Source organism: Crocodylus porosus, unplaced genomic scaffold (genome assembly GCF_001723895.1).
Source record: "Crocodylus porosus isolate Cpor-Errol unplaced genomic scaffold, CroPor_comp1, whole genome shotgun sequence".
Taxonomy (NCBI): domain Eukaryota; kingdom Metazoa; phylum Chordata; order Crocodylia; family Crocodylidae; genus Crocodylus; species Crocodylus porosus.
In genome coordinates, this window is record NW_017728949.1 from 19185029 (window position 1) to 19206692 (window position 21664).

At 44.0% G+C, this 21664-nt stretch overlaps 1 protein-coding gene across 6 annotated transcripts in view; it reads right to left on the bottom strand.

Moving 5' to 3' along the window:
• ADARB1 (adenosine deaminase, RNA specific B1) overlaps positions 1 to 21664 on the bottom strand; it is a 184300-nt gene that overhangs the window by 90125 nt on the left and 72511 nt on the right. The window lies entirely within an intron of this gene.

Genomic DNA, 21664 nt, shown 5'->3' on the forward strand with positions numbered 1-21664 from the left:
GTTAAATACAGGCAGGTTGAGTATGTCTCCAACCAATCCCAGCAGAATACAAAGAGAAATCTCTAGGCCAGAGGTCTGCAACCTTTTACGAGTGTCAGGGTGAAATAGAGCAGCTTGGCTGGAGGCAGGCTGCTGCTTGCGACTTGGCTTCTCCTGGTGCTTCCCCAGCAGCCAAAATGCTGCCAATATGCTTTTGACCTGGCTGCTACTGAACTGCTACCAATGTCCTGGCTTCACAGGCCAAATTAAATCACTTGGAAGGCCAGATCTGGCCTATGAACTACAGGTTTTCAATCTGCTCTGTGCAGAACAATTCAGAGAAGAGAGTCAAGCTGTTCAAGAACCACAAAAAGTTAGTAAAATGAGTCCTAAATGCCTCTGGCTTCACAGGTTGCTGCTACGTGCTCAGCAAAGAAGAGGATATTTAAACGTTTAAAATACTGACAGAGGAGCCTACAGTTAGACATCCAACTTTTTAAAAAAGCTGGCCTAAGTTTCTAATTTTTCTAAAATACTTAAAATATTTCAGGAAAAGAAAGCTTCATATCAATACCATTTCCTAGATATTAGTAGTGCCTTTCAAATGGGTTGGTGATTAAGGCCATATTCAGACAAACAAGGCTGTGCTGTATGCGGTGCTGCAAACCTTTCTGCAGTGCCACATGCTAAACGTTCAGGCGTTTCCCATGGTGCAAGGTAGGGAGGGGAAGTGTTTGACCCCTGGAGATCCAGGGGTTAAAAAATCCACACACAAAAAAAAAGCAGGGTGGCACACATGGAGGCACATGCATGCTGCCCAAAACTGGAGCCTGGCTGGTTCTCCACGCTCTGGCTGCTGGTCAGGCTCCAAGCTGCAGGAGTGACGTGGCTGCAGCTCCCCCAGTTTCCAGAACCCTGGGTAATGCTGCTGGAGCCAGCACAGTGGCTGATCCACCCTCCCCTGCCCCACCTGGGGTAACCTTCTGTATGCCAGAGGGCATGTAGCATGGGCATTCCTGAGACAACTAGCAGTGGCACAAGGTGTCCCACTGCTAGTTGTTCCCAGAGAACCAAATATCCACACTTGTCTGGATGTGGCCTAAGGTTTCATACATGTGTGATCTTATAACTCAAATCCTCTAAATTTCCCCAAAATTATACTGTTGGTAGTAATATTTGTTGCTGGTAAATCAACTGTAAGTGATTAATTCAGCCAAGTTATTTATCCGGTAAGTTCAAGAGCTAGTCCTTTATATCCCAAAATTAGGAATGTAGAAAAATACCTGCATGCAGTAAAGCTTTTGCTTAGTTTATAGTATCAGCTAACCTTCCTGCTGCACATCTGTTGTACTTGATAAAAAAACCCAACATCACAGGAAATGGAATAATAAATCACATACACAGTTCAATCTGTGGAGAGTAACCACGTAAATAGAAAAAGGGAATGGAAACGGAATACAACATTTTCTTTCTAGGCAGAACACAAGCTGTAGCCAAATGACTAGATTTGGAATAGAATTCCATTTTCTGTAAAAGCCCAGCATGGTAGTGACTAGTGATTTATTTACAGAATCTTATATGTGTAATGAGGACCCTGATAAATGACTGGGAGAAATGCAAGCAAGGAAGCTTTTTAATTTCTAGGATCTGGTGGTCAAGAACTTACATATGCACAAACAGGCTATATGAAATATATCTTATGAACATACCTCAGTTTTAGGGAAGGCTCAGATAGGATGATGTATTCATGCTCTCATCACCTGGAATCTTGAAAACCACAACCACCTCTCTCTCTGGCCTTGCATATCCTAGCTTGCTCCATTTATATCTATTCCAAATACTCACACAAAGATCATTTTTCTCGCTTATCATTTCAGCCATACTACCTCCATCTCTGCATTTCTAAATCAGCTCCTCTTTCTCTATTATACCACACACAAAACTACTTGCTATCACTTTTAAGGTTCTCCATGACCTAGCCCAGTGGTTCTCAACCTTTTTCGTACTGGGACCCATTTGCCATGATCAAGGGCTTGTCCTAACCCACGCTCCCCTGGCCCTGCCAATTCCCCCCAGATTTTCCCTGCTATAGCAGTGGAAAAGGGGCAAATTCAAGGCAAACCTCCAAAATTTAGAATCTATACCTGGAAAATTATAACAAATTTATAAATGTCATATATATAAAATCAAATTATTGGGGGGTCATTTTATAATCAGGGTCATCTTATATACACCATCTGCCAAATTATTATGCTGTCCCCCATCAAATCTATTATCTCTTCTGATATAACACCTACAACAGCTGGGCAGCAGCTACGTTGTGATGACCACTGCAGATCATACTGATTAGTATCATCTCACTGCCTTCTTGTACTCTTGTTCTCTGCATCCACGTTTTCTCATCTTATACAGAATTTCAAAATTATTTAAGGCGGGGATTATGTGGGGTGAGGCTGACTAATGCTGTCACAATGGAAGTAACATTGTAACATTCACATGGGTGCCATATAACAACTTCAAGAGATAAAATGATGCAAGGAAGTGAAAGCCTCTATATCAGGAGCAGGTAAAATATAGCCTGCGTGCTGGATTTGGCCAGTTAGGCCATTCTACACAGCCTGCAGGGCCCACCAAAAAAACATTTTCACTGGCCCATAGCTGCCCCTCTGAAAGCTGGTGGGAGACAGGCTTTCAGAGGTTGTGAGCCATTGAACAGGGCAGGCGCTGTGCTTCCACCTCCATGAGGATCTTGGCACTCCATCTGGGAGCCCCATGTGGAGGCACTGAGCACAATGGCATGCAACTGGACAGCTGGTGAGTGGGGAGGGGAGCCTGCAGGAGGGAGGGTGGGTATGGGCCCGCCCTGCCACAGCACACAGCCCCTGCCATCACTGGCAGCAGCAGGCAGTGAGTCCTGGCCTGCTGCAAGCAGAGCCCCCTGGTGGTGCATGGGTCGAGCTGAAACCTGGGAGCTGCATGTGGCAGCACAAAGCCAACCCGGCCTGATGACGTGCACCTTTAAACCAGACCAAGCTGGCTCCATGCCAGCACGTGGGGCTCCTGGCACTTCAGGCAGGAGCTGTGCCCCATTGGGCTGGGCTAGACTGGCTCCATGTCTCTACATGGGGCCTCCAGCACTCCAGCAGGGAGCTGCATTAAGCCTACTGGCCTGATGGCATGCAATTCCCCATGGCTGCTGGTCCATGCACCAACAGGCCAGGTGGGCTCTGTACCTCCATGTGCGGCTCCCCACTGGAGTGCTAGAAGCCCCACATGGAGGTGTGGAGCCAGTTTGGCCCAATGGTGCTGGGGGCCCCACATACTGGCACAGAGCTAGCCTGGTCTGGCTCAAAGGCATGCACCAGCAGGCCAAGCCAGGTTGGCTTCATGTCACCACGTGGAGCTCCTGTGATTCAGCTGGAACTGCATGCCGCTGGGGGCTCTGCCTGTCATGAGCCAGGGGCGACCTGAGGGCCCACTGCCTGCTGCTGCTGCCACCAGAGGCAGCGAAGGCTGTGCACCATGGCAGGGGAGTGGGGGAAGAAGCATGATGCAGTTGGGGGCCCACATCCACCCCTGCACACTCCCACACTCAACCACACACCCCGACATCCCCTACACCCTTTCACAACCCCTCATCCTCTCAACAAATCCCATACACACACCTCATCCCCACCCCCGTCTACACACAATATACAGGAATAAGACTTTATTTTGGGCTATTATTCAATTACCTGTATATATACACACTACACAAACTCAAATAAATCAGGATAACAGTATTTTAAAAATAAAATTAAAATGTGTTATAGTAATTAAAGTGATAACCTTTACACAGCCAAATCTTACCCCTCTTCAGTCTTTTCTTGCCCCACCCCAATCTGCTCCATCAACAGTGCAACATTGTTCTCCAACTGACTGTACCTTTCCCCAACTTTGCAGTTGATATTTAAAAGGGTTTCCTGAATCTCACATCCTGCAGTAGCCCTCATAAGGCCTTTGTGGGAGACAAGAGCATGGGGCACATGTAACACTGGTTTAAATGCAGTTTAAATCTGAAGTGGACAGAGCTAAAAGCCTGTTAATGTGGTTAAAAGCTTCCTGGAACAGTTCAGATGTGCACCTGGAAAATCAAGTACTCTTCTGGACCTGTTTACTGAACCAAGTCAATATATATTACAGAGGGAGCACCAAGTATTCCAAGACACAGGTCTGGCTGGTCTTCCAGGCATCCTGCACTACAGTATTCTTCCCTCTCTCTCTCATCACTACCATAACTGGATACACGACCAGAACTCTACTGCCTTCCACCTTTTTTTCTTTTGTTGGCACCTATTTTTTGGTTTGGTTTTTAATCATTGAGCTCCCTTAACCTGCTTTTCAATAAACGCTATCTTTCTAACGCCCTCACTCCCTACTTAACTGCAATCCCTCATCCTATCTCCCCCAGAACCAGGAACCCAAAAAATGGGTACAAGCACTCCTCCTCTTCTGGGTACCTAAGTCAGATATGCACACTTAAGCACGCACACTTTACTGAACTCACGTTTAGGAGAGAAGGGAAAGCAAGAAAAGTAAAATGCCCCCAGCCATACATCATCCACACCCTGGAATCCCCAAAGAACGGGTGCAAGCACTGCCCTCGTTCCCATTGTGAGGTATGCTGAGCTGGGTGCTCACAACCACCCCCTGGTGTTGGAGCCACAGCACTTCAATGCCTAAACAGTAACTCTTCTATCTGGAATGCTAGAACACTAACTCATGACAATTGGAAGCTGGTTCCCAATCAGTGACATTTGGGAACGGTTCAATTATTTGGCAGGTACACATCCAGAGAAAAGAAGGATATATGAAACAATAGCTTTCACTTGCAGAAGAAGCCTAACAGAGATTGTTCTGGGGGACAGGGAGGCATTGTGAATCACAGAATCATAGAGAAGTAGGGCTGGGAGTAGGAAAAATAGAAGTCAATGGTTTAAAAAAAAAAAAATCAGATTTTTTAATCTAAACCTGATTTCTCCCTTTTTATTTAAAATTATAATGGTTTTTCTTTTGAAAAACAAATGATCGTGCAATGCAATTTTAATTTAATACAGAATAGGTAGAGAGCTACCAAAATTGCAGCAGAAGCGTGCTGCACTGCAACTCCTTTAATCCTGCAATTTTGCCCATGTGCCCACACCCCTGATTGGTGGAAGGGCCTCGCCACTCACCCCCGATCAGTGGGGAGGCAAAAAACACAGTTTTAAATAAGGCATTGTTTTTGCGTTCTGCTGCTGATTGGCTGAGGGGCCCTGGCCCTGGCGGAGCTACATTTAAACCCATGGTTTTTGCCTCCCTGCTGATCAGGAGCGAATGGCAAGGCCCATCTGCCAATCAGTGGCAGGAAGGTGCACCTGCAAAACTGCAGGATTAAAGGACCCGCTGCCCAGCTCACTTTTGCCATGATTTCAGTAGACTAAAGTATAGACTAAAGTATAAATTTAGTATAAAGTCTTAAAATAATTTAAATAAAATACGTTGAGTCAATGAGCCTCTCCTAAAAACTCTGGAGTTAAAAGCTGATTTCCTTCTATAGAAGGGCACAACATTTAACTTTCAAGGTGAAGCTTTAAAAATACGGCACATTTTATATGGTGGTTATAAAGGATCAGCAAAGTCATCACAGGTGTTGGAAACTAGCCTCTGACTCAAGCAGACACTATCATATAAACTATACTTCCTGATCAGAATTATTCTTTCTACCTGAGCTCCGATTAACTCAGCTCTTGATATACAAATATTTATGATTCTGCACCCGTAAGGTATGGTTGTTCTCTGGTTCATAGAAAAATAACCATCTGCTCAGTAACTAACAACCCCTTCCTTCCAAGTGGTTCTGGATACTTCAGTTAACTGGCTTTTCTTGATCCCTTCGCATAGAAAAATATTAAATTTCTCAAGTGTTTTATCCATGTCTCTAAGCTAAAATACTACAGCCTGCAAGGCCACAGGGTTATGATAGCAGAAATCATGGATTGTTAGGGGGCACCTCATTTTAGTTTTCCAGCCTATTCATAACAAGGGGGATGGGGATGACATTTGTGTGTTCTCAAAACTTGGAAGACAGGGGTTAATTTTTTTCAAAACAGCATAGGTGTAAGAGGTTGATGTTGTGCCACCCAGAGGCATGTCGCCTCCTGACTGAAATAAGAGCATCTCATAGTTGGAAAGATTTCCTGCCATGTCTTAGATGTTATGGGAGATGTCTAGTCACTCCTAGGAGACCACTGAGAATGGTCATCAGCTCAGGATGCGGGGGTTCTTTGCAGGGCTCCACCATCTCCATACCTTCCCCTTACCACACCTGATGTTCTGGGTGTTGTTGCTTGTCTCTGAGACTGATATTCCTACCCTTGTTCAAAGTACCATTGGCTGAGGTCCTTGGCTATGTGGCTGCTTGCCCCATTCTTCCCCACACAGGTCCCAAGACAGCTCTCTCTCTCTCTTCTGGTTCCCCCCTTGCCCTCCTGTGACTGAGGCCAACTCTCTCTTCTTCTCCCATTCTTTGGGGAGTAATTCTGCTTATGTTTTCTTCCCCTAGGTCACCAGAGCGGTTCTCTTCACCCCCCGGTCCTGGACTCACTGGCCGATTGAGTCCCTCCGCCGGATCACATTCCTCATTGGGCCTTGCCAGATAAGTTGCGAGGCTGGAGCTCTCTCTTTGGCCAGAGTCAGTCTTCTCCCCTCTTCTGCTCTCAGATCTCTTTGTTTCTTCTCCTCAGTTCCTTTGTTTCCACTGATCTTTAGACACTTCCTCGACATCCCTTAAATCTTCCTTTTCCCAGCTGGGTCCATTGTGGCAGCCTCCTATTCACTGCCCATCTGACTCAGCTGTTCCTCCTTTAGCTCTCCAGCATGGTCTCTTCTTCCTCTCCCATGCCATTTTTCTCTTCCCGGGTTTGAACTCTGGTGGCTGGGTTTGCTGTGACAGCCTTTGATCTGCCGTGGCCCCAGCTGACTCCTCTGGTAATTTTGAGTGCAGCACTTTCTGGATCCAGGCTGCCCACAGCTTGTCCTGCTAATCGAGGCAAGTTTTTTCCCTTTTGTTTCTCTCTCTTGTTCTCATGGCAGGGTGCTTCAGGCACCCTGTCACAATAGGTAAAAAAAATGACTGTTTCATTTTAAAGAGAATTAGGCATATAGGAATTTATACTCAACTGACCTTCACCTAAGCACTTTAGAAAATTTTCCCAGGGGTGACCTGAAATAATTGGTTTAACTCATTAACCACAGGTCATACTTCTACTACTATAACAGTTGAAACTAGCATTTAATAAATTCATTAGTTTTAAATATGCACCATGTTTTGATTTTTAAAAATTTTCTGTATCCAGTGTTTCTATATCCAAAACTTTACATTTTGTTTAATGCATTCAAAGTGCTTGTTTTGTGTGTTTAATTAAATTCAAGTTGCTATCTTAATGCAACTTGATACAAATGAGCAAAAAGTTAATCTAGTGAATAAGAAATATTTAAATATTTTACCACTTTATAGCGTACTAAAATATAGGATTTCTAACAATCCAAATATCTTAACCTATATATGTGCATAGGAAACATACACCAAATATACTGTAAGAATTGTATTTAGCTGTAAATCAACATGTTCTAATTGTTGTATCAACCCATGAAAATATACCTCTCTCTAAAAAAACCCCCAAATATATGTGTCCCGGGGATCCGGAACGGGACTTACCCGCGGCAGTGGCAGAGCCCAAGCGGGACATCCGCCGCTTGTTTACGCCGGTGCGGCTGGAAGCCGGCGCCGGTGCCGGCAGTCGGAGGCCGGCGATAAAAGCGGCCGCCAAGGAAAGACGGTGGCGGGACCCGGAGAGAGGGCTCTCTGCCGTCGAGGCAGAGGATCCCAGCAGGAAGGTGAGCAGGTAACCTCGCACCCACCGGGAGTGAGGACCCCAGAGGGAGACAGGACCCAAACCCCTCGAGGGGAGGGTCAAGGGACGTCGGGGGCAGGCAAGCTGCCATCCACCCGGACCAAGGGTTGGAGAGCGGCAACCGTGGCCGAACAGCGGACCTGCTCAGAGGAGAGACGGGCGACCCCGGCGGGGAGTTGCAGCCCGCCCAAATGGAGGGGAGAATAGCAGTGGCAGCCAGCCCCAGCACAACAAGCGGGGAGCGGCAGACCGGCCCGGAAGACGAGGGATCCAGCGACAAAGAGTTCTGGGACTGTGAACCCTCAACTTGCGGGGCTTACAGGTCTGGGGTCGGGGCGTCAGCCCGGTAGGGCACTGACGAGGCGCAGTAGGGCCTAGACCGGTGTCGGCCACTGGTGGCCAAGAACCCAGAGAAGGTTTGCCTGCAAGGGACCTAGGAAGGTCCGGGCTAAAGACTTAGAGTTAGCCTTCCAGATTCCTCGCATTAGAAGAGAAGCCCGTCAAGGAGTATTGCCGGGGAGGTCTGGGCAGGGGCCCATAGAGGAAACCCCGTCTTGGCTGGGATCCGGTCCTGTAACGCCCAGGGCACGGGGAGGCCGAGGATAAGGGTCGGCTGGGCCGGTGAGGCGACCGGCCTCGGGATAGGGAGCCGGGGCATCGATTAGAAAGGACACCCGAGGAGGCGTGAGGCTGGGGTGCAAGGGGTGGCGGAGCCCCGCAATGTGACCGCCGGCGATCCCGGGCTGTGGAGTAACCAGGAACCGCCCTACTGAACGTAACAGCAAGTCGTGGTGGGCGAGAACCAGGGCAGGAACTTGACGACTTGACTTGACTCTGGGTCAACGGCATCCCAGGGTGAATAGCAGTGGTCCTCCACCCTCAGGCCACTATTCACAGGGAATTCCCCTCCCCCAGCCCAGCGGTCACAATATGTATATATACACACAATGGAAAAACTGATAAAAAGCAATTATTTAAATTGGGCTTTTGGTTAACTGAGTTAAATCACAATGTAAATCAGTGATTTAAAATTGACTTGATTTAAATCAATCTACCCTGGCTAGAAAAGAATTCCAAAGGTCACTTAGTCCAGTGGTTCTCAACCTTTTTTGTACCAAAACAGATTTGTAAGCATTGATGGCCAGTCCCAATCCAGTGCCCCTCACTCTGGACCTGGTGTTCCCCCCACCCCCAAACCCCATCACCCCAGTGTGAGGGGTAAGGCGTGGGTGTGTGAGGGAGGGGGTGTGGGCATGGGGGGCCCCAAACAGCCCCTTGCAGGCTGGAATGCTGCTAACCAGCAAAGGAAAACCCATGGTTTCCCAAGTTTTTCTCCGTTAAAGGAGAATCCATTTTTGAAGTTTGCCCACAATCCTTTCATATATTGTTATGACCCACAGGTTGAAAAACATTAATCTAGTCCAAATTCTGAACTACATGAGTGGTGCAGCTACCTTTGATTCTTGCCCCACCCAAATTTTAAATCCAAATACCTGGGAGGGGCAGTGGCATTTCTATTTAGACAATGCTGAAAGAGTCCAGTGACTTCATGGCTCATTGTCGTCTCCCTGAGTCCTGCTAATCTCTTTCCACTCCACAGATGTTAATGACACTATCTTTTTTAACGCTCTTGATGTTCCACTCATCAAACTATCTTTTCTTCTGCAATTGGCTGTCTCTTAGTCATGCCTGGTAATGCCTCTCTTCTATTTCAAATCCCTGTAGGCTGTTTTTAGCTCTAGCTAAAAACCTTAACTCAGGTGTGGTAATATTAACTGAGGTATAGAAAGGACCAATAGTGTAATATTGGATGCACTGTTAAGATGCCCAAGAAGGCCAGTTTTTGTTTTACAAATCTGAATAAGAAGTGTACATTTAACTATAATTACAACAGGACTAATGATGCAATCTCTTTTGACTGTTTTGACTATTTTTTTGCCAAATTTGTGGGGGGGGGGGTTAAACTTTATATACAATCTAGCAAATTAATGCATATTTCAACAGATATATTTGGTTTTGCTTCGATCCTAAACTAAATAATATAGTGCAATCCCCCTAGCATATTAGTAAAGCAAATAGTTTCTCTTTAACCGGAGAAAAATGTGTGTGTTATACGCCATTATATGCTACATCATCTGCACCCGGTTTTTTGCAAATCCTAGATCTGCCTATGAAGCTGAGGTATCATACGGATTAGTCGTTTTCTTGTGCAGACTCCCAAGTGAAGTCATGAGTAGAGTATGCATCTTTCATGGCTTTGTACCCAAAATTATAGATGCGTCTCACAGACACAAGAGAATATGCAGATCTTTTAACCGTCATATTTAAACTATCACTTTAATGAGCATGTGATGTACAGATTCTGCACAAGTAAAGTAAAAATACTACTTGATGAGTTCTGTTTGACGAAACGAAGGAAATAAACTTAAAAAAAAAACAAGTGTATCTAGAGGTGACCTACAAGAATAATGCGTTCTATGTTCTAATCCTACCTCCACCAATGAATGATTAAATGAATTTACACATTACTTAAGCTTTATATACTCTAATGTCCGTACAGGCAAAATTAAGTAATACTGCCAGCTACTGAATTTTTTAACCATTTATTCTCACTTTACACCTGGTCATACAGGAACAGTTAATATCGTTACATATATTAGTGGCATTTCTCAGCTTTACTTTTTTAGCTAAATGGACAAATATCAGTGGATTCAGGAAGATTTCCATGCAAGCCAACAGGACCTTTTTCTGATATCCTCACAGGAACTGATTTAACTTTAGATTTAATGGACCACATTTAATACAACACAAGGATGAAGTGGAACATACCCACCATAAGTTTTACAGAGCACCCAAGTGTCAGACCAGAAGTTTAAACACTTTTATTAGATTAAAGAAGCAATGCTGTATTACCATTCACAGAAAAAATACTAAAAACATATAACGCTAAATTTCAGTAAGAAACTGTGAAAAGCCACTGCATACACTGAAGAAGTTTTGCCTGATATTCTCTCTCTTTAAGGTTAAACAGAAAGCCAGATTGCTGCCTCCACAAAAAAAGACTTTTGGAAAGGGTTTTAAGCTTTCCCACAAATTCTTCATTTAAAAGAATAGGAGAAAGGCTTAGGTTCCAACTTCCTTGGGACAGACTATTGGTACCTGGGGGTTGGAGAGAGTACAGCGATGGGCACAATATAAGAATCGAAAGAGGATACAAAATACAGGCAGTCCACAACTTACAACTATTCGAGTTATGACAAACGGCACTTACAAATGACACTGTTTCAAGGTTCTGATGGGGTTTCGACTTTACAATGCTGGACACAGCTGCCTCTAGCTGGTAAGTCTGTTGTGGTAGGGCATGGAGGGGCAGATCAACACCCCCACAGCCAGGCAGGGATTGGGGCTGGGACAGGAGCTGCCCAGTAGGTGGTGGGGGGCACAGGAAGGGGGTGGAGCGGTTCCAGCCGCTGCACGCCACCAGTCCAGGAGGGCATGGGGGGAGCATGTGCCTGCAGAGCTACGCGGGGCAGGCAGGGCCAGGTCTGTGCTGGGCTGCGCATCTGGCAGCTGAAGGCACTGGGAATGGGGGATATGCCTTCTTGCCACTCACCCAGCCAGGGTGAGGCCTAGTCTGAGCAGCCACCAGACAAGTGGTGTGCAGCAGCTGGAGCCACCCCAGCCTCCTTGCACCTCCCGGCCCCACCCCACCCCACCCTGCCCCAGCTGAACAAGCGGTGGCAGCACATGGGGGAGGGACATGTGCCCCCCAGATCAGTACAGGGTGGACAAAGCCAAGACTGCATTGGGCTGCAGCCCAGACGGGCAGCAGGGGCTAGGGTGAATTTTAGAGTGGCTGCAGCCCCTCTCCCCCCATAGCCCCCGTTCTGCTGCCTGAGCTGCCCCAATCTGGCTACACTCCCCCCACCCATGCCCTACTGCTGCCGCTGCTGCTGCTTCCCCAGTTGGGGCAGGACAAAGCCATGGCTCATCCGGAAGGCATGGGGAGGCCAGGGCGGCTTCGGCCACTGCATGCTGCTTGTCCACACGCAATGAGGCAGCTCTGCCCCGTCCCGGCTGGGCGAGTGGCAGGAGGGCATAGCCCCCAGGACGGGGAGCATGGGGAAGGGGTGGGGCTATGCCCCAGGGATATCCTCCGCTCCCAGTGCCTTCTGCCTCCCACCTGAAGCACAGTCCCAGGCCTACCCACTCCACCCAGATCTCCAGCCCCACCCCCTCATGCCCTCCCGGACCATGAACAGGAGCAGCGAGAGCCACTGGACAAGCCACCAGATAAGCAGCTCCTGGACCATCAGCCCACAGCAGCAGGAGCCACCCACCCCTTCCCTCACCCCAGCCGGGCAGCGCTTGCCCCAGCCCCAATCCCTCCCTCACTACAGGGGAATTGATCTGCTACCCCCACACCACAACAGATTTACCAGCTGGAGGCAGCTGTGTCAAGAGTCGTAAAGGAACCAATCCCCCATTTATAAAGGCTGAGGGATCTGGAACTCTTCAGCCTGAAGAAATAAGGCTCAGATGGGACCTGGTAACAGCTCACCGCTACACTAGGGAAGTATATCAAGGGCTCAGTGAGCAAGTATTCACCAGGGCACCCAAAAGGAAAGCTAGGAGTAATGACCACAAACTCCTGGAAGACTGATTCAAGCTCAACACTGGGAAAAACTTCCTCACACTCAGGGTGTCCAGACTGTGTAATAAGCTTCCTCCATGAGTGACGGGTGCCTCCTGAATCTGGGGGGGCACCCACAGAAGCCACCAACCCTGTCAGGGGGGGCACTAACCCTACCGACAGCATCAGTATCAGCTGTTGGGGGGGCACCGGCCCCATCAGGGGAGCACATGCACCCCCAGCCAATCATCTATGCTTCGGAGGTGGTACAATTACCTACCCTGGAAATCTCCAAGAGGCATCTAGACAGTCACCTTGCTGGGATCACCTGACCCCCAGTTATCTTTTCTGCTTGGTGCAGGGGCCTGGACCTGATGCTCTTCCAAGGTCCTTTCCAGCCTTACAATCTATAGCGTTCCTATGGGAAAACCGGTTCTGAGTTACAACATTTCGACTTAAGACATGGTTTTCAAGAACCAATTGTGTTGCAAGTCTGAGGAATGCCTGTAAGTCAATGCCAGCCCTGCCTTTGGTCTTCTCTCCCCTTCCCATGACTAAACTGCTAAAGATGAGCCAGGAACTAAGCTAGGGGAAGAGGCACATTGCTCATCAGGGACACACACCTGTAGAGGGCTATGGTTTGATACGCAATAATTACACTGAAGTCTATGCAACAACAATGCATTTACGTCAATACAACTGAGAACACAATTTAGCCTAGAAAATTTATAGCAGTGGAAAATAAAAACAGAAAAAATAAAGTAGATGTTTTGTACTTGTTCCTTTAATTAGCTCTCTGCTGGTAGAATTTTAGATTTACATAATCATAAATATTATTTGCTAAGAGGTTTCATATCTACAATGTCTGATTATTCTGGAAAGGACAAGTCAAGAGCATTATTGTTATTAATTTTTTAGTGGGCAAGCATACACAAGTGACAAACAAATAGCCTACAGTGAAGTTCCAATCAATACCATCTTCCAATATACTGAACTTGGAAGAAAAGAAAGTTGAAATATGTAACCAGGCTCCATCTGTAGTGTATGCTTGATAAAGTTTTACAAAGCCTCAGCCTGAACTAAACCAATTACTTTTAAAGTGACTTAAATTAAAATCAGAAATCACCTTGATTTAAAACCACTCTACTCTATACATCATGGGTGCCTGTACATGAGCGTGGAGGCTGCTCTGATGCGCTGCGATTACATGAGTACAGGTGATTACTGAGCTCCAGCAGCCTCCAGTGTCTCGTGTACCAGGATCTCTGTGATTAAAAATGGCAGTAAGGGTGCTTGAACTAAAGCTTGTTGAACTAGCTTTAGTTTCAGCACCCCCACTGCCATTTTTAAGCACAGGAATGCTGATACATGAGACACCGCAGCACTTTAATTAGAATTGCTCTTGGAGCTGCTCTAATTAAAAGTGCCACTCCCGGAGCACATGTAAAAATGCCCCATGATTCCTTATGTTCATTTCTTCCCCTTCCCCCTATATCTTGACTTCCATATTTAAGGAAAGCCAGGGCTACAGAAAACCATTAAAAATTCAGGCAAACAGAAAAAGGATGACGATGATGTTTTTGTTCAAGATAAACACGTATTTTGGTTTCTGTCACTAGCTATTGTTCTTCATTATAATGAAGAATAAAAAATATTTATACAAAAATGTTTATACAGCATAATAGAGCCTTCTTACAGAAGATGTCACTTCAAAGTCTGGCATAACTGCAGTGTAAGGAAAAAGTATTTTCAGTTTTATTCTGTCACTTATTAGTAACCACCAGAAAGGGCCTGAAAAGCTGGCAGAGCTGAAGTAAACAGAAAATAAATGTTCTCTTTAATATGTTAAAGTATAGTTCTGATATGTCTTCTTATGGTGGGGAGAAGAAAAAATAAACAAGTTCATTTGTTTTTTCTGATTATGAGCAATTTTCTTTTTGCATGGTCACTTACCCCTAAAATTACTTCCAAAATAAGGGCTATAACCTATTGTTATGCCCTGAAAACTAATTCAGGCACTTCTTATGCAGGAGACTTTTAACAATGAATGTTATCTTTAAGAAACACTCCTCATTTTGAGACATTTTAGCTTAGCATACCAGAAGTCCTTATAAATTCCACGAAGACTGACACAAGCTACAATACTTAATTTAAGACAAAGAATTACACAATCAATTACCGGATGGAATATTTTTCTAATTCTCACGATTTACGTTTTTGCTTAAAGTGAACCCAAACTTTTAAGTGTATGGTAGAGTTTCTCTTATTAACAGGAGAAATACTTTTTGTAAAAACTGGGGAGTAGAGAACACAAACCAAGAATACAAACTTGGAATAAAAACAAAAGATTTTCCAACCAATGGGATTTCAATATAAGCTTGCTTGAAACCTAAAAATCAAGCTAACGTCAAACACTTGAGGCTTGAGCTTAGCATTATGCTACTGCACAAATTGTGATGACTCCCAATTTTAAGATGACCCCATATTATTAGTTGCTATACATGAAAAATTAATAAATGCTATCATTTTCCACAGACTAAACCTAATTACTGGAGAGTTATCTTAAATTTGTGCTCCCCACTGCTAGAGCAGTAAAGCCAGTGGCAGGGGGGCAGGCAATGTGGGGGCGGGGGCAAGGTACAATGGTCAAGTAGCCTGACCCCGCCTAGCAGGGCTCCAGCCCTACTCCATCCCTGGGGTATGCAGCAGATGTTTGCTCTGGCCCCAGCCCAACTGCACAGCGGCTGTTGAGACAGTGGCAGCTACAGCCAGGGCCCAGAGCTACAGCCACTGCCACTACCTGGTCAGCCTGAGGCCAAAGCATACCCTGCACTAGAGCCCTGCTGGAGGATAAGCAGCCAGGGGCGGGGGCAGCAGGGAGGAAGCAGGCAGCAGCTACAGGATATAGCGGAGGGGGCAGATGGAGGAGTAGTAGCATAGAGGGACAGGCAGCAGCTGTGGCTCCAACATCATGTCAGGGCCCGAGTTGGAGTCACAGCAGCCCACCTCACCTTGTACTCAAATCCAAAATGAGGTTTTTTTCCCCCATTTTAAAGGGGGAGAGGGGACCTTCATCTTAGATTTAGGAGACCCTCATCTTAGATGGTATTATTTATTGTATGCAGAGTCAGCAAGGAGAAAATAATCTGCATCTTTAATATCCTTTAATATGATGTCTTCCTTCTCAGGTCTCTACCTTCCTGACTGAGACTGGCAGAAGTCTGGCAGACCAGAAATTCTGGTCCTTCATTTCAGTTTCAGAAGGAGAGAGTGCAAATAATTTCTCTGCAGACTTCATGACCCTTTACAGAATATACTTTTACTGCTTTTGCAACTTTCTAAGCCAGTCCATTTGACCACATCAGCAAAAGAGCTCCTAGCTACAACCTCATTCTTCCCCTCACCACTTACCCTTCATAATCTCTTGCTCCTAGCTAGTATTCTAGTCTCCACATTCATTTTGCCTTAGCAGTTAGCATTGGCTCAATGTTCCTACCTCCATTCCTCAATACATTATACCTCTGCCTCAATATATTTTCCTTGGCGCATGAGCACCCTCTTAAGTTATCTATATTATAATAGACCCAATCATGGAGTAGGACCTCACTGTGCTAGGACTCAACATTTTTATGCTTAAGCGTTCTTACTCCTGGAGTCCCTTACCTCAGTGCTTCACAGCTTTATCACCAGCTTTTTTGCTTAGGCATGTTTTGTTGCACCAGTTCTGATCCTTCAAGGTCTTGGGGCTTGTGCATCAGTGTATCAATAATCTGAGTAAAATCTTTGATCTGGTATAGAGGCAGTCAGAGATGTAAATAGGAATTTTAGCACCCTGAACAGATGCAGAGAGCCCCAGAGAATGGAAGGGGCATCAAGTCCTGTGAGTCTTATGGTACATGGGCTATTGTCATCTTGTGTGCTTTGGCAGCTGAAGCATAAGCTCCCCATGGGCCACTATTTTGATCTCTCCTCTAAATTGGCACCCCACTTGCACACTCCTAGTTACGCTAGTAGAGGCAGAGATCACATTTTGTAAAGCAATTAGTGCAGTAGTTCACAAGGGGGAATTCCTGGACAGTACAACACAAATAAAGCACGGAGGTTTGTTGCATTGATGCAATGAATAGGCACAATGAAACACCAAAGCACTTAGGGTTAAGAGTTTTTCAAAAGTATTCAGGTGCCTACTAAATGCAGATGGTGTGCACTGGATTTTCAAGAGCACTTGCTTTGCATCTTTAGGCACCTAAATACCATGGAAAAATCTGGCCTGCAAGGGCCTCAGTTTAAGGTAAACTACCTACATGCCTTAAAATGTTGAGGCTCCCGTTGGGGTGTGCGAAACAGGCAGCATTTGATTCAGATTTGGCCCCATTCGGGGGAAAGTAATTCAATTTGCTGATTCGGATCACTGTCCTGATTTGATTCAGCCGAATCTGAATCTGAAGATTCAATTCTGATTTGGCAAATCAGCAATTTGGCCAGAGACACAGCCTTATATGTTTTTTCTACGTACCTCGAGGTATCAGGCGTGGCTTGTGAACACTGAGACGGCGGGGTGAATGGAGAATCTGGTGGGAGTGCAGGGGGGTCCCCCACGTGCTTGGCGGCAGACTCCCTCACACCGCCCAGCTCGGCAATCAGCCACCCAGACCCAGGAGACGCCAATTGCCAAGCCAGAGGGTGTGGGGGGGTCCCCCCACATGCTCCACGGCAAACCCAGAAGTGGACCCACTGCCGAGCGTGCAGGGCACTCCCATGGGATGCTCCATCTGCCCCACCACCTCAGCATTCACAAGCCATTCCTGGTACTTCAAGGTACATAGGAAAAAAAAAAACATATAAAGCTGTGTCTCTGGCCAAATTGTTAAATCTCTGATTCGATTTGGAGGCTTCCGATTCAATTCAAGGAGATTAATGGATCTTCTGATTCAATTTGGATTCAGAGATTCAGCCGCTGAATTGGGCAGAATCTCCTCCAAATCGGATCGGATCGAATCGAATCAGTGACCGAAGCTTTGCACAACCCATGCATAGGTTCCAAGGATTTATGAAAACAGGCATGGCCACAAAGTGCAAAGACAAAAGTTAATATTTGTCCTTGAAGACTTAACTAACACAAAAAGGTGTGCTGCTACAGCCTAGGAACTGAGATAGCACCTCCCACAGTGATGCTCTTGTCCTAAGTGAAGTCTCTGAACATTAAGGATTTGAAATGTTAAACGATTAATCATTTAAGCAATAAGGCCAGTGATAACCAGTTAGCTTACCAGTTATTGTTTAGCACATGGTGGGGCACAATCTGGCAGGGAACAGAGGGGGAGTGGGAGGAAAGAGAAGCAGAAGGTAGCAGGAGGAGTGGGGGGCAGGCAAGGGGGACTAATACTCATAGACTATGAGGTTAAAGAGGAAAACAGCAGGGGACCTGATGACTCATCATCTATTAAGCAATTAGCTGATCATTCACAGGTTTTCCCTTGCTCCCACCACAGGGCTACACATGGGTTGTGTTGTCTAGCTGGGCTTGCGCCCCACTCCCTGCCCCCCCCAACAGCCACAGGAGCAAATTCCAGCAGCAGCTGCTGTATCATCGGTTAACCATTTAACCATTATAATTAGAGTATGTTAAATATTTCTTTAAATGATATTTACATCCTTATTGAACATCACTGTAATATACATAATAAAATATGTTAGGTAACATAATTGAAATCCAAAGATGGAAAATATTTATGAGTAATGCCTGAGTTTGTACAGGCTTTACAAAAATTGACTTCAACGGGAATTCAAGAGGATGGTCCAGAGCCTAAGGGATTAAATTACTCAATAAAAGGCATACTCCAGTACAGGAAGCTTTTCCTATTTTTCCCCCCAAATACAAACAAGGCAAAAAAACCAAACAAACAACAGACCTTTTAGAAAATAGTTAAAACATTCATTTGACATAGCCAGGTTCCTATATTTGTTTTTGAAACATGTTAAGGAAGTTTGGATACTTTCCCTGAGCAGTCATACTAGACTAGGGGTAGGCAACCCCCAGCACATGTACCAGAGCATGGCACGTGAAGGCATCTCACTTGGCACATGCACCTCAGGGCAGACAGAAGTGAAGGGTCCAGGGCTATGCTACCACAACAAGGATCAGGACCCTCATGGCTCCCCCACTATCCACCCCTGCATGCCAACATCTTACAAGTCAAGGTTGCGGGTGTTTTTGGCACTCCACCCAAAAATATTGTTGACCCCATACTAGACTACATAAATATTAATTTATATTAGTATTTATACCCCATACTATACTATATAAATACTAATACTTCAATAGACAAGTCCAACTTCTGCTTTTTCTCCTCCAAATCTGGTTTCATCATCGCTTCATCTCTTCCAGTCTTCTCTCCCCAATAAACCCCTTGTTTTGTCCTAAATAAGACTTGATTGGTTAGCTTTCTGGAAAGACTATTATTCATTTTACAGTACCTTGTACAACAGGGCACTAACTTTTTAGGGTTCTAAAACCGTACTGTAGACTAGACTAGGACTAGACTGTGCAGTTCCTTTTATTCTATTCAAATAATGCAAATTTTACGAAATTTTACTACAACTAACTGCTGTGAAACCGTTCTGGGAAGTGAAGAAACCAGAAATAGTTGTGCACGGACCGAGATGGGCACAGGCAACCAGAAGGTTCTAACTGCACTTGCAAATGTCTACAAGAGTCTAAAACTTGCCAGAGGCAAGAGTCTGATTCCCACCCCCAAACAAATATGTTTTAAGAGTCTGTATAATAAACGATGGATTATTTTAATCTTTTAGATAGAAAAAAACTGCACACACAATGAACATGAGCTTGCTCTTGCTACTGTGTTTTCATTGAACTTAATGGATCATCTTTTATGTTGATTTCAATGAGAACAGAATTGAGTCCTCAGGACCAGATTTTCAAAGCAATTCAGTTTGCAACACCTCCCATCAAGACATTTTCTTCATGCTTCAAAAGTTCAAGTTACCATTTTCAGAGACAGGAATCTAAACTTAGGGTTCTACCTCCTCAAATAAGCTCCTTTTCTGAAAAGAGAAACTTGATCAATTTTCTAATCACAAACAACTTGGTTCAGGTGATGTTTTGAAGAAAATATTTTGACTTCTCAGATATTTAATGTATTACTAAAAATAATGAACTGTTGTGTTATACAAAAAATCCTGAAATATACAAAAACATTCCTGTAGAATTATATGACATTTCAAAGACTGAAAACTGTATTATAATGTATGAAAAGAAAAACAACATTTATGAAATTCACATTTCCACTTTACTGATGTCAGACATAAGCAAATATTTGCTCAACAGCAGGGTAAAAGCAAAACCAACTACTGGCATGTAATGTATTCAAAATTAAAACACATGTTAGGAATCATCCTTGCTCACTGAGTTCACCAGGACAAAAGATCTCTATTGCTGTCTGAAAAAACAGTATAAAATATTTTTATTAGTATAAAAGGAATTTATAAGTCTTAATTTTAAAAATAAAATGTGTTTGGATTTAATCAGAAGTATATGCTCATTAAAACCTTAAGTGGTCTATGTTGTGTTGCAACTTGTACTTTAAACAAGCTTAAAGGTTAGGCTTTACTTCTTTATACTAGTGCAGAAATTTACAAAGCCTCAGTTTTCTCTTTCGGTACACTTTTGGGTTCAATAAAATAGATGTATTTTATAAAGTATTTAGATCATGTGACTTTAATTACTTTAATTACAAAACATAAGTGCATTTGGAAGAAAAAATTATAAAAAGGGAGAGTTAGAAAAGTTTTTTTTATCACTGCTCAACCAGACTGTCTAATGAAATGTTCATTTTGTCATGCTTTATTATAGACTCATTTAATGATTAATTTGAATTTATGGACAGAAGAGATCATGTACTTTAAGCAATACTTCTAACCGGAAACAATGTTTGCCAGCAGTAGAATTATTATTAAGAAAACAATTGCCAAATTGCCTTTTAGTGAAATGTGCCATGTGATAATAAAATCCATAAAAAGGTATCTACATTCAAACTGCCAGGTCAACATCTTCAAATCCAATAACTTAGCCTCCCAGATTTTTGCCCCCATAACCAGTTCTAAACTACAATGATCCATAATGTTTGAACATTAAAAAACACCCCCAAAAAACCAAGAAAAATACAATTACTTTTATAGCAATTTATAATGCTTCTGAAGAGTAAAGGTATCATAAAGACATGTCTGATAATGCCGGTATGGGTTCAAATACTCAAATTCCGTAAGTAATACGTTTTTAAAAAAAACACTAAATGCTGTAAAAGCCTGATTCCAGGTTAGAACAGCTATTACTCTTCCTTAGGGGTACTGTTTCAAAGTTTCTACTGTCTTTCTACTGTCTTCTAAGATACAGCAGCACGATATTAGAATAGTTTGATGTATATAATTAAAGCATGTGGAAAGATACAGATTTTTTTTAAGATATAGCCAGAGGGATTTGGTAACTAAATGCAGTTAATATGGTTAAAAGCTTCTGAATAGAAACACATTTACTGTTGTATTTTAATCCAAACAGCATTTAACAAGGGGACCCTGTACTGCTAAATATACTACATGCGAGCCATGTCAACCAACCAGATATAAAGGTGAGTGACATTTAGAAGAGTTATACCTGCATGGAAATAGTCAGAAAAATATTACATAACAACAAAACTGCAACCTTATGCTTCATAAGCTTTACACATTTTATGAAATACCACAGTATAATATTATACACAATATATTAATTGTATTAATCTATTATATTATATACATTATATAATGTATTTTGTATTATGTTCTGTTTCTTAAACTATGCCAAGTACTCATGCCTATGGAAACAGTAAAAGCATTACTGAATCACAGTGTTTACTTGTACTATGGCTTATAGTATTTTGTATCTTTGTATAGTTAGAAAACATTGAATATCACTGGGGCACACTATTTTTTATTTATTTATACGTGTGTGCGTGTATGCGCGCACGTGCAAGTGAACACACACACACATATTTTATAAGTTATATCTTTAAAATAGTGTGCCCCAGTGATATTTAATATTTTCCAACTATACAAAGATACA